The sequence below is a fragment of the Microtus pennsylvanicus genome, chromosome 1, assembly GCF_037038515.1.
Source record: "Microtus pennsylvanicus isolate mMicPen1 chromosome 1, mMicPen1.hap1, whole genome shotgun sequence".
NCBI lineage: Eukaryota > Metazoa > Chordata > Mammalia > Rodentia > Cricetidae > Microtus > Microtus pennsylvanicus.
The window spans coordinates 100198850-100213433 of NC_134579.1; the positions used below are offsets into that span (position 1 = coordinate 100198850).

General features: G+C 47.9%; 1 long non-coding RNA gene across 1 annotated transcript; it reads left to right on the forward strand.

Moving 5' to 3' along the window:
* The first annotated feature begins 572 nt into the window (after positions 1-572).
* Positions 573-12988, forward strand: LOC142852061 (uncharacterized). Its single transcript, XR_012910914.1, has 3 exons — positions 573-727; positions 11222-11320; positions 12886-12988. It is a non-coding gene; the product is annotated as an uncharacterized LOC142852061 (long non-coding RNA).
* The last annotated feature ends 1596 nt before the right edge of the window (positions 12989-14584 follow it).

Below are 14584 nucleotides of genomic sequence, written 5' to 3' on the forward strand. Positions count from 1 at the left end.
CATGAGACCTGTCCCTTCCTAAACAGAAATGGAGAGGAAACAGATTAGGGGGGTGGGAACAGAGGAGGCATAGGGGGAAGAACTAGGAGGAGAGGAGGGAGGGAAAATTGCAGCCAAGACATTACATATAATATATATATACATATATAATGTGTATATTTATGCACACACACATACACACACACGTGAACTTCTGATCATCTCAGGGTGTCATAACTTGAACCCCATGTTCTGGGGTACCTATAGAACAGAAAGAGGGACGGCTTCAGGGATGGTGGACAAATCCAGGATATTTCCCTTTCTTGCTCAGATCTGGGCTCTATCGTGCGTCTCTGTGGGGTGGCCAGGAGCACTACTCCCCACACCACCCCTCACTGGGGTGATGAATCTCATTACCTACCCGAACACCTATGTGCTTGTCTGGCCAAGAAAGGGAACCGCTCCCTTTGCTCTTTGGCCCAGCCAGAATAGCCAGTCGCCACCCCCTCGTCATACGGGAAGCTGTCAGGTTGACTCCTATTCACCTGACCCCCCCCCCCGCCCTCAGTATCTCAGAGGTCAAAGGTCTCTTGGCTGCTTTTATTTCTGGGGTTCCCTGGCTCGCGTTCATTTCACCATACACTAGCCAGACCTCCAACGATGTCGCCGAGGACAAGGCAGACTGTGGCGCTCTGCCTGCTGACACTCATCCTCCAGTTCCTGCCTCAGTTTACTGCTTCCGCAGAGGGTGAGTAGCTCCCCAGCCCCACTGTCCTGGGCCCCTTTCCCACAAGCTCACATCCCTGAGCTGCCAGGCTCCAGGGCAGAGCTAACTCCTCCATCAAAAGCAACCGAGACATCTTCTACTTGATGCTCAGCTTGAGGCTTCTTTCCTGTCCCCTAAAGAGCTTTGGGGAAAGACCAGTTTGTCTCTCTGAGCGGCCACCATTCCAGGGAGCGACAGTAACAGGTGTCAGTTGAGTGGCCGCTGGGATTAAACAGAATCCTCCCTTCCGTGCAGGTAGACACCCAGCCATGTTAAATAAAGCCTGCGTTTATCTCAGTGTGCCTATCCGGGTGCTCTTATCTCCCATCTTTGTGTGTGAGGAGAGGGGGAAAGACAGTCTTGCCATGCTATAGGCTAGGCTGACCTAAAACTTAACCATGTAATCATTCGGATTCTCCTGCCTCAGCCTCCCAAGGCTGGGATGGCAGGCTTGGCAGGGTTACCTTCACATAACATACAACAACTGCTGTCTTGTTCTGCCTTCTCTAAACTCTGTCCTGGCATGCGTGCACGTGTGTGTACGTGTGGGGGGGGGTGTGTGTGCATGCACGTGCGTGTGTGTGTGTCCCTTCCTCTCCTGCCTTACTAGCCAAGGAAGCTACAGGACCACAGCAAGATGGGATGTAAGGAACCACAGAGTCTAACTTTCTCGTGTACTAATGGTGTCGGACATCTGCTCAACTCCTCTCTGGTCTGTTTGTTCCTCTGGAAAGACAAGGGTTGGTTCATTCGGGTGGGGAAAGCCTGCCATCCCATCACCTGGGAAAGATTGAAAGTTTAAGATCTGCTAAATAAGGAGAACCCAAAGAAAAACATATAGGCATCCTCCTGAATATTAACCTTCAGCAAGCGATGAAAGGAGACAGAGACAGAGACCCAAATTGGAGCACAGGACTGAAATCTCAAGGTCCAAATCAGGAGCAGAAGGAGAGAGAGCACGAGCATGGAACTCAGGACCGCGAGGGGTGCACCCACACACTGAGACAATGGGGATGTTCTGTTGGGAACTCACCAAGGCCAGCTGGCCTGGGTCTGGAAAAGCCTGGGATAAATCCGGACTCTCTGAACATAGCGGACAATGAGGACTACTGAGAACTCAAGAACAATGGCAATGGGTTTCTGATCCTACTGCACGCACTGGCTTTGTGGGAGCCTAGGCAGTTTGGATGCTCAACTTACTAGACCTGGATGGAGGTGGGGGTTCCTTGGACTTCCCACAGGACAGGGAACCCTGATTGCTTTTCGGGCTGGCGGGAGACTTAATTGGGGGAGGGGGAGGGAAATGGGAGGTGGTGACGGGGAAGAGACAGAAATCTTTAATAAATAAATTAATTAATTAAAAAAAGGAAAAAAAAAGATCTGCCGCAGAGTGAGTTCAAGGCCAGCCTCAGCAACTTAGTGAGAGCCTATCTCAGAACAAAAAGTAAAAATGGGACGGGGAGCCCCATAGGGTGGCATGAGGCATTAGGACTTGGGAGGCAGAGACAGATATTTCTATATGAGTTTAAGGCCATCCTGGTCTACAATAGTGAGTTCCAGGCCAGCCAAGCTTACTTAGAGAGACCCTGCCTAAAACAAATCAATCAATCAAATAAACAAAAAGTACTGGGAAACCGGGCATTATGGTAGCAAACACCTTTAATCCCAGCACTCAGGAGGCAGACACAGGCAGATCTCTGTGAGTTCGAGGCCAGCCTGGTCTACAGAGTAAGTTCCATGCCAGCCAGGGCTACTATCTCAGGGGGAAAAAGCATAAATAAAATAAAATAAAACAAAAAAGGGGGAACTGCACTTGCCTAGAATTCTCTAGCAAGGGACTAGGTGACTCATCAGTAGAGTGCCGCACATAAGGCCCAGCCGGGGGCCAGGCTGCTATGGTAGAGCGTCTGTTTAGCATGTGTGAAGTCCTGGGCTGGGATTTCTTATTTTTAAACTCATTTCATGTATGTGTATGTGGGTGCCCCAAGAGACCACAGGGAATGTTGGATACCTTGAGCTAGAGTTACAGGTGTTTGTGAACTGCCCAGATGTGGGCTTGAATCTGAACTCATTCCTGACAGAACACCCCGGAGCCATCTCTCCAGTCCCCTGGGTGGGGGGTGTTGGGATTTCTAAGGATCCATTTAATTCAGTTGTTTAGGACTCCTTGGCCCTGGGAACCAGGCTCAGAGGAGCAAGAAATGAGAGTGGATCAGCCAGTCTGCCCCTTTGTCTGGTCTCAGAGAAGGAAGGGAAACTGAGGCAGAAACAAACCACACAGATCCCAACTTCTTTCCTTTCTCTCCCAACTTTATGGCTCCTTGGGAGGGTCAAGGGGATAGAAAAGGTCCTTCAGTCAAGAGGGACAAGATGCTTTCATCGTAAAGGACTTTGTCTTGCCTTGGAACTCACTGCCCCCTAGGCCATGGCCCCTACCAGGTCTTCTCTAGTGAGAACTTGTCACGGAGGACAGAGGGCAACACAGGAGAGGGCCGTTCTTATGGGGGTAGCATTTAAGCTCCTGTCGGGTCCCAGTAGGGCAGGAGTTTCCCAGCTCCCTACCATCTCTCCACCCGCCCGCCCCCCCTCTCTCCCTCTCCCTCTCTCTCTCTCTCTCCCTCCCTCTCTCTCTCCCTCTCTCTCTCTCTCCCTCTACCTCTCTTTTCCCTCTCTCCACTTCCTTCTCACCCCACCTTGGTCTACCCGCTATGCTATGACCCATCCATCTCTAGCCTCGACTTCCCCCTCTGTAGAATGGAGCTTCCAGATTCTCTCTGCTCTGCTGAATTCTATAGACCCCCTCCGCCTTGGGGCTAGATCTCCAGGATCCCAATCAAAGTCCATTAGTGTTTGGGTTCTTCTGTGTTCTTTACCCGGGGACCCGGGGCACTACACCTCTTCAAGGCCACTGGACTTGGCTATGGCAGGATAGGGTGTAGCTACAGAAATAATTCGATGATCTCAGATTAGCCCTGCCGGGAAGATGCCCTCTTATCTTCTCCTATAGCTGTGTACGTGACATACTAATGAGACACGGTGTCCTCTGGGCTTGCCCACAACTGTTTAGCCTTAGCCGTTACCCTCTTAGTCACCCCCATGATGACTCCTGTTCACAAATGACTTCTCACCCACCACATTTCACCGGTCCCAGGTATATGATCCATCCTTTATTTCCATCACTGTCCCACTCCCTGGTTGTCATAGCAACAACCCACCACCTGGGTAGCTTAGAATGGCAGAGTTCTCATCTCACATTTTTGGCTAGGGGGGTCAAGCAAGGTGTCCATCTTCGTTGTTGCTGTTGTTTTAATTGACTTTGTGTGTGTTGAGGGGGTGGGAGGAAGACAGCTTGGAGAAATCAGCTCTGGCCTTCCACCATTTGAGGTCCAGGGATAAAACATAGGCCATCATGTTAGGCACCAATGTCTTTCTCCTCCAGCCACCTCACAAGCCCGCCTCACGCATTTAGAAGTCCCTCTGCAAGGGTCTGTCCCCGAGACCCTGGTGGCTGCTGATGAATCTCTGGTGTTTTGGGGCCCTCATCTGCTTTCTTAGTCCCCATGATATTCTCCACAAGTACACAGCTGTGTTAGGTCCAGATCTTCCCATGTATACGGACACTGGTGGTGCTGGATAGGGCATCGTGTGAATGACCTCAGTTTGACACAATACTTTGCAAAGACTACTGTCAAATAAGGTTGCCACAGAAAAACAAAACAAAGCAACTCTTCTTCCCCTGTCTCCTCCTCCCTTTTCCTTCTTTTTTTCCTCCCTTCCTCCCTCCCTTCTTTCCTTTTCTTTCTCCTGTGGTGCTGGGGTCCCAACTCAGGGCCTCCTGCTACTTAGGCAAGTATTCTACCATTGAGCTGTAGCCCCAGCTCAAGGGCTTTCTTTACAATAGCAATTGCTGGGCCAGTGAGGTGGCTCAACAAGAAGAGGCGCTTGCTCAAGCCTGATGACCTGGCTTCGGTCCCTGGGTCCCACAAGATGGGAAGAGGGAACCAACTCCTGAAAGTTGTCTTTTGACTTTCACCCACGCGGCAGCACATGAGACCACCCCCAAATAAATAAATAAGTCATAAATAGATTAATAAAGATTAAATTAATTGCAGTTAGCCAGAAATAACATTGAGGAGGCAAGCACAGTGGCGCACGCCTTCAATCCCAGCACTCAGGAGGCAGAGGCAGGTGGATCTCTTTTCGTGGTCAGCCTGGTGTAACAAGTGGGTTCCAGGACAGCCAGGACTACACAAAGAAACCCAGTCTCAAAAAAGTAATAATATAAAAGAAAGAACAAAAAAAAGAAAAAGAAAGAAAAAGGAAGGAAGGGAGGGAGGGAGGGAGGAAGGAAGGAAGGGGGGAGGGAGGGAGGGAGGGAGGGAGGGAGGGAGGGAGGGAGGAAGGAAGGAAGGAAGGACAGACATCGGGGAGGGGAGCTGGTGGTGGAGAAAGGCAGAAGGGACCTCAGTCGTTCTTGTCATTCATGTCCATGTCTTGTCCCAGCCATATACTTTGTCTGCTTGGTTCTCTCCTGCAGCTCTTACCTTCTAAAAGATCTCTTTTAGCCTCAGCCTGAGCAATCTATTTCTCAACAGTTGGTCAAAATTAAACGTGAAAACCAAACCAAGAGAACAACCCTAAAAGCAGAACTAGCTGGTTTGTAACCATTGGGAAGTCTGAGGCAGGAGGACAGCAAATTGGAGGCCAGCCTTGCCTACCTAGTAAGACAACAAACAAAAATAGACAGTCCAACCAAACGGGAATAAAGGCAGGGCTTGTGCCTGTCTACATGGTTACCTCTGTGCCTTATGGGTGAGGACCTGTAGATGAGGAAGAGTGTGCATGAGTGTGTGTGCATGTCTGTATGTTTGTGTGTGTGCTTGTGCATATATATGTGTATGCATGTGTGTGTGTGTGTTTCTGAGCTTGCTTATTATTATACCATTCAAGTCTACCCAGTTTCCTGCAAATCCCATGAATCTCTTGTTCTTTACAACTGAGTAATATTTCATGTTGTGCATATGCATATATGTCAACAACTGTAAGTGTGGGCATTACAAAGTTTGTTTTTCCCAGTTTCAACTCTGTTATAGTGTGTGTGTGTGTGTGTGTGTGTGTGTGTGTGTGTGTGTGTGCGCTGGATAGGTGCAGAAAAATGTAATTGACCGTGAAAGCATAAAGTTCCAAGGCTTCAGAATGGCCACTCGGACAAGTACAGATGTTCACTGAGATACATAGCCCTTGGACCTGGCAGATGTTTGAGTAACTTCCTTAAACTGGCTCTGTGATGTTTTTATTTGTGAGTCCATTATAATAAGGTGACTTCATTAGAAAAAAACCCCAAAAACATAACAAAGAAACAAAGCAAAACCAGGCTGGGGAGATAGCTGAGTCAGGGAAGGCAAGCACAGAGACCAAAGTCAGCTTCCAGGGACCCACGGGGAAAAGTCGGGGAGGGGGCTGGAGAGAAATCAGTGGACAAGAGCACCCACATTGGGAGGCTCACAACCACCTGAAACTCAGGGTGCGAGGGGTTACACTGCCCTCTTCTGGCCTCCCCGGGTACTGGACACCCTTGGACTCACAGTGGCGGTCAAGGCCACATACACAGAAAGATAACACCTTAGGAGAATACATGCATTTTTAAAAGAACAATCAGACTTGGTGGTGCACCTTTATAATCAGGAGACAGGAAGACCCCAGGGGGGTTTGCTGACTAGCCAGTCTAGCCTACTTGGTATGTCAGACCGGTGGGAGTCCCTGTTTCAAAAATAAAAGGGGGGGCACGGCACCTGAGGAATGACAGTCAAGTTTGTCCTCTGGCCTCCACAACACACACACACACACACACACACACACACACACACACACACACACACAGAGAGAGAGAGAGAGAGAGAGAGAGAGAGAGAGAGAATCAATGTGGAAATCTCTAGAGAAGCCACCTGTAGAGACTGACAGCGTGGTGTCCATCGTGGTTGGTCCTTCTGCACCCCCTCCTCCCGAGCCTGTCCATGGCCTGGCCCACTCTCCCTCCTCCATCATCCCTGTCCCCTTTGCCCCACCAGTTGGCACTTCCTTGTGCACTTCCCGCTACTTAGGAGTCAGCGGGGTCAAGGCTACTGAGGATGGTTCAGGGATGACTGGACGTGAACCCTTGGACTCCTGTATCTGACACAGCTTCCCTGTAGGTGTCAGGCAGGGACACACTGGGTGGTTCTAGAAAAATCTGGTGTGAGCCTGAACCTTTGGTCCATCTCTGCTATAAAATAAAAACAATTAGTTCTGGGAGCCACCTTGTCCTTCCTCGTGGTGCTTTTTCCATTACCCTTGAAGTGTCCAGCAGCATCCTCTGAACTGAGAGACCTCAGTAAGTTCACAGTCCTGAGCTGATGGGCCTGGGGACTCTCACCTGACCTCAAACTCACCACATACTCAAGGTTCACCTTGAACTTAAGATCCCCTTATTGCCACCTCCCAAGGGCTGGGATGCAGGGAATTGAACTCAGATCGTAAGGTTTGGAGGCAATCACTTTTATGTGATGGGCCATCTTGCTGGCCCCTAATCTGTGTGAGTGAGTTTGTCTTTCGGGGAATCTGTTCGTTTCATCTAAGCTGTGAAATGTACTGAAGACAGTTGCTGATGAAATTCCCTTTAACAGTTATACTGTGGATGGAATAGGAACATTGTGGACGCTTTTTTTGTGTGTTTTGTGTTGGGAGGGAGTTGAACTTCTTCAGTGAGTGAATTTAGAATTATTTTGTGTTTGCTATTTGGGGGACATTATTTTTGATGTATATTTTGTTCCCTTATTTTTCTTGAATTCAAATTATTTATGTATTATGCTGTTTAAAGCTGCCCAAAAGAATTATCATAATGAATAACTTTTCTGTGCAGTGATGGAGACTGAACCCTGGGGGCCTTAGCACACTCTTTCCCTGAGCCACACCACAGCCCCTCACTGGGGGGTTCTAAGCAGGTGCTGAGAACCATGCTCCCCCACTCCCATTCTGCTTCCCCAAACCCTTCTAGCCCTTTATTTTCTGACAGGGTCTTATTAAGTTGCCCAGGCTAGCCTCAAACTTATGATCCTCCTGCCTCAGCCTCTTGTTTATTGAGGGTTGGAGTTCCAAGTCACTAGGCCCTGCTGCCATTTCCTATTAGTGAAGCAAAGTCCTCACGTGTCCTTCCTTCAGTGCCCTGTGGGCTGCAGGCTTCTCCAGCCTGGCCCATGGGAGCAGCCCTGTTCCCTGTGTGACAATGAGCATGAGCTTCTCATCTTTTCCTACACTGTCCTCTGCCCTCAAGGACTTTTTTCAAGGTTGCACACTAACTAGCACTAACCACAGAAGCCAGTGTTCACCTCTGCAATCTCCATGCATCGCTCTGTCCTAGTCAGGGTTACTGTGTATCTCTCTGTCCTAGCTGGGGTTACCATGTATCTGTCTGTCCTAATCGGGGTTACTATGTATCTGTCTGTCCTAGTCGGGGTTACTATGTATCTGTCTGTCCTAATCGGGGTTACTATGTATCTGTCTGTCCTAGTCAGGGTTACTATGTATCTGTCTGTCCTAGCCATGGTTACCATGTATCTGTCTGTCCTAGTCAGGGTTACTATGTATCTGTCTGTCCTAGCCAGGGTTACCATGTATCTGTCTGTCCTAGTCAGGGTTACTATGTATCTCTCTGTCCTAGTCACGATTTCTCTTGCCGTGATAAAGCCCCATAACCAAAGCAACTTGGGGAGGAAAAGATTTATTTGGCTTACAATTCCAGATCACTGTCCCTTGAGGAAGGTAGTCAGGATAGGAACTGAAGCAGGGCAGCAACCTGGAGACAAGAGCTGATGCAGAGGCCAGGAAGGGTACTGCTTACTGGCTTGCTCCCCATGACTTACTCAGACTCATTTCTTATGGAGCTCAGGACCACTAGCCTAGGCATGGCTCCACCCAAAAATGGGTCAGGCCCTCCCCCAAGAATCACAAATTGAGAAGATGCCCTATAGGCTTGCCTTCAGCCTGATCTTGTAGAGAGCAGTTCTCAACCTGTGAGCCACGACCCCTTAGGGGGTCAAAAGACCCTTTCACAGGGGTCACAGATATTTACAGCAAGATTCAAAACAGTAGTAATATTACAGTTTTGAAGTAGCAATGATAATTTTGTAGTTGGGGTCACCACAACCTGAGGAACTGTATTAAAGGGTCACAGCAATCTGAAGATTGAGAACCACTGTTATAGAGCTGTTTTCCCGACTGAGGCTTCCTCTTTCGCAGTGACTCTAGCCTGTGTCAAGCTCACATAAAACTAGCCAGAGCGCACACTCTGCTCATGAAACTTGCATCACAAACTCTAGGGGCCACCGTCTCCCGTGGCTACAGCACAGCATCTCCCCAACTCAGGGAGACTCCATGCCTCCACCTGTATTCACTTCTCCTCATTGCTTCCAGAAAATCCTGTCAGGCCAATAAGCTGAGGTGACTGTAGGTTCTCTCCACATCTCCCAGGAACTGTTGTCCTTTTCTGTCTGGTACCCAGTATACTGAAACATCACTTTCAGGGGAGGGGAAGCAAACAGAGCCATGTAAAGTACTTGCGACATAAACATGAGAACCTGAGTTCAATGCTAGCACCCATGGAAAAGCTATATGGCTGTGAACCTCTGTAACCCCCGCCAGAGGATGCAGAGACAGGCAGGGTCCCAGGGCTTCCTGGTCAATCAGCCTAGCCAAACAGCGAGTTTCAGGAGACCCTGTCTCAACAAATAAAGTGAATGGTTCCCACAAGATGACACTGTAACCTCGGCCTCCATGTGCATGTGCACTGCACACATATGTGCGCTTACACACACACACACACACACGCATGTGCACACACAAGAAAAATCATTTTCCTATCTTTTGCATTGCTCTGCGTGTCTGGGGGTGTCTCAATACTTTTTCTATTACTGTGCTCTTTGGCTGGTTCCAAGCCCTGTCTGCAGCTCTCCTTGGTGAACTTCCCACAGCTCTGACACCTCCAACATAGTGGGGTCTCCAACTCCGTGCAAGCTTCGTCCTCACAGCTTCACACACTGGCCTCTCCACACACCAGATCTCAGCAGCTTCCCTTGACCTCAGAGGAAGAGTCCCATTCCCTTTACTCTGGCATCCTTCACGACTCTAAATGTCATGGCTAAAGCTATCAAGTTCCACTGCCTGCTTGGGGTGAAACCTGGCCCGTCTCCTTGAATTATATTTGCATAAGCTTTATTTTGTTGTTGCTCTTTAATTTTTTTTAGAGAGCCCAGGACATACAGGTGTATAAAATAGATCTACAGATCAAACATTAACTCATAGCAAATCATAAAGAAATTGACTCTAAAACAATTATCTATATGGATAGATAGTTTTACCGTTTACTGAAAGTGAAAGCAAATTTATATACCAATGAGATGGGTGTGTTTGTTTGTCTGATACAATTTAAAAATATGCTAACTTGATACTAGTTTAGTAGAGAAATATTAAATCTTTGCATTCCATAAATAAGAGCCATTATTTTCCCCAAGAATGCAAAGCATTTTTTCTGTGTGTTTGTGAATATGATTATGTGTACCCATGTACGCGCACATGTAGGTGAAAAGGTGCTGGGCTTCTTTCTTGGTTGCTCTCTCTCTCTTTCCTCTCTCTCTCTCTCTCTCTCTCTCTCTCTCTCTCTCTCTCTCTCAGCTTTTTACTGGGCTTTGAACTCAGATCCACCTCTGTTTAATCCCCTGCCTCTGCTACAATTAAAGGTATAAACCTCCATGCCTGGCTTCCACCGTAGTTTTGAGACAGTCTCTTGTTGAGTCTGGAACTTGCCAATTTGGTTGGATTGGCTGGCAAGCAAGCCCCAGGGATCTGGGCTGTGATGACAGGCACACCCCGCTGTGCTCAGTTCTTCCTGTTGATACTGGAGATTTAAACTGAAGTCCTCATGCTTGTGTGGTGGCACTTTTACCACCCGAGACAGCTCTCCGAGTTCCAAGAACATAAAACTCTGAACATAGAGTAAACATGCTACAATGTATAAGATAGACCAGCAGTGAACTGGGGCTGAGGGGTTGCGGGCAGGTTTGTCGCTGATACGTAGACCACAGCACGTCCAGCACAGAGAGGTCTGCGTTCACACCCAAGGCTTCAGTGCAGTTGCAAGATGCAACACAGGAGTGAGTCGCCACAAATATTTCAGGGTTCTTACAGTTTGGGTTTTGAGTAGAGATTTGGTCGTTGCTTGTTTAGAACCACGCAGTCAATTTTGGGTGACCCATAAATTAAGACTTTGTTCTAGGTGGGCTTCGGTGGTGAACAAGCTCCGTGGTTAATTCCTGACTCACTGGTCCCAGGGGTTAACATTTTATGGAGCAGGAAGTAAGAGCTCAGAGGTAGTGAAGCAGGGAGGACTCAGAAGAGAAAGGAGGTCAGTGATTCAGGGAGACCAACAGCCCTGTCCTCTTTCAGAGATTGCCGGAAGCAGAGGTGTGTGGGATGGAGGAGGATGCAGCCCCCAAGAAGACAGCCAGACGACTCAGTGCCAGAGGATGCCGGCCGACCGCGCAGGTATCTTAGTTCTCTTTCTGCTGCTGTGATACACACCACAGCCAGCAGCAACTTGGGGAGGAAAAGATTTATTAGGCTTACACTTCCGGTCATCTGTCTGACTTACTTATAAAGAAAGAATTTAATATGTAGCTCTTGGGGCCAGATGGTTAGAATTCATGCCTGTCATCATAGGGAGCACGACAGAGGCAGGCAGACATGGCACTGGATCAGTGGTTGAGAGGTCACATCTTGAGGCATATCCACACGGCAGAGACACTCTCTGGGATGGGTGTGTGTCTTTGGAAACCTCAAAGCCCACCCCCAGTGACACACCTCTGCCAACAAGGCCACACCTCTGGATCCTTCCCAAACAGTTCCACTGACTGTGACCACTTCTGAGAACAAGTCTTCAAACACGGGGGTGGGGCCCTCATTCTAACATAGTCACCTGGGGAAGCCACAGCAGCAATAGGGAAGCAGGGGGTCTGGAGGAGATGCTACCCAGGATTACACTCCTAAGGAACATTTTCTTTAATCACAACACTTGGAAAACCAAAGCAGGTGGATTTCTGTGAGTTCCAGTCCAACCAGAGTTACTTAGTAAGACCCTGCTTCAATTTAAAAAAAAAGGAAAAAAGAAAAAAGGGTAAAGAGGGAAGAAAGGGCCACACACTTGCCTACCACATACAACCTGATACAGGCATTTTCCCTATCAAAGTTCCTTCTCCCAAACAATTCTAATGTAAAAACTTGAAAAAAAATGAACCAGGAACACAGAAGTGGCAAGGCCAATGCATAGACATGGGGAAGGAGTCCCATGCTGCAAAACATGGAATAACCGAGACGGGATCAAAAGAGATCTCAGCTTATGGACTGTGAATGCTGGACCCATGCAGAGCAGAAAGGACAGAGGAGGCAATGGAAAGAGAAACAGCCATGGAGGGAGGAAGGGACCAAGTGGAACTTGGATGGAGTGAGAGGGGAGACTATGGAGGGTTTGCAGCCAGGAAAACAACCAGCGATTAATCAATGGGACCGAGGAGAAAAAGGGCAACCTCTGCCAAGGGGTCCTCAAATTTCAAGAAAAAGGTCAGGCATATAAAACAACACCACCACAAAATATCAGGTGAACAGGCAGAGGAAAAAAAAAACATTGCTGTGGAAAATGAGAATTCACATATTAAACTAAGGACGTGACAATAACAGAAAAAAGGCCTCATTTTTACAAAAAGAGAAGTTCAGTAATGGTGAATGTGACAGCTGAGAAAAACAATTAGAGACTGAAAAACAAAGCCACATAGACACGAGAGAATCATATGATACCGGTGCAAGGACAAGAAAAAAGTGTGACATTGAAGAAACAACACAAATAAAAAAAAAAGAACATAAACCTCAAAAAAGACGCAATGACACAACAAAATTCTACGTGAATATAAGAGAACAAAAGTATGACATATATTCAAGTGACCATTGAAGGAAAAACAAACAAGGAATAGAAAAATTCAAACATAAGGATAGAATAGTTCCAAATCTGTTACTGTGTAGAATAATATTGCATTAAAAATCTCAAATTCACATTACAGAGAGAACATTTCGAAAAAAACGGGAGACCAATACCACCACTTATAATAACACCACCATATCTGAGACATCGAACACTCCTGCAAACACCACCTACTCAGATATGAACATGAATGCTAAATACGCAAAATCTACTGATGTCACAACCTCTCCTGGGACCACTTCCAAACCTGAAGACAACACCTCTATTGACATCAACTCCTCTCCTGAGACCATCACCACTCCTGACGACACAACTTCAACTGATGTCAGCACCTCTCCTGAGGTAACGACCTCTCCTGATGTCTCCCCCACATCTGACACCAGCACCACTTCAGACCTCACCACCTCTTCTGATGTCACGACCTCTCCTGATGGCACCACATCTACTGATGTCACCACCTCCAAACCTGATGACACCACATCTACTGATGTCACCACCTCCAAACCTGATGACACCACATCTACTGATGTCACCACCTCCAAACTTGATGACACCACATCTACTGATGTCACCACCTCCAAACTTGATGACACCACATCTACTGATGTCACCACCTCCAAACCTGATGACACCACACCTACTGAGACCACCACCTCCAAACCTGATGACACCACATCTACTGATGTCACCACCTCCAAACCTGATGACACCACATCTACTGATGTCACCACCTCCAAACCTGATGACACCACATCTACTGATGTCACCACCTCCAAACCTGATGACACCACATCTACTGATGTCACCACCTCCAAACCTGATGACACCACATCTACTGAGACCACCACCTCCAAACCTGATGACACCACATCTACTGATGTCACCACCTCCAAACCTGATGACACCACATCTACTGATGTCACCACCTCCAAACTTGATGACACCACATCTACTGAGACCACCACCTCCAAACCTGATGACACCACATCTACTGATGTCACCACCTCCAAACCTGATGACACCATATCTACTGATGTCACCACCTCCAAACCTGATGACACCACACCTACTGATGTCACCACCTCCAAACCTGATGACACCACATCTACTGATGTCACCACCTCCAAACCTGATGACACCACATCTACTGATGTCACCACCTCCAAACCTGATGACACCACATCTACTGATGTCACCACCTCCAAACCTGATGACACCACATCTACTGATGTCACCACCTCCAAACCTGATGACACCACATCTACTGATGTCACCACCTCCAAACCTGATGACACCACATCTACTGATGTCACCACCTCCAAACCTGATGACACCATATCTACTGATGTCACCACCTCCAAACCTGATGACACCACATCTACTGATGTCACCACCTCCAAACCTGATGACACCACACCTACTGAGACCACCACCTCCAAACCTGATGACACCACATCTACTGATGTCACCACCTCCAAACCTGATGACACCACATCTACTGATGTCACCACCTCCAAACCTGATGACACCACATCTACTGATGTCACCACCTCCAAACCTGATGACACCACATCTACTGATGTCACCACCTCCAAACCTGATGACACCACATCTACTGATGTCACCACCTCCAAACCTGATGACACCACATCTACTGAGACCACCACCTCCAAACCTGATGACACCACATCTACTGATGTCACAACCTCCAAACCTGATGACACCACATCTACTGATGTCACCACCTCCAAACCTGATGACACCACATCTACTGATGT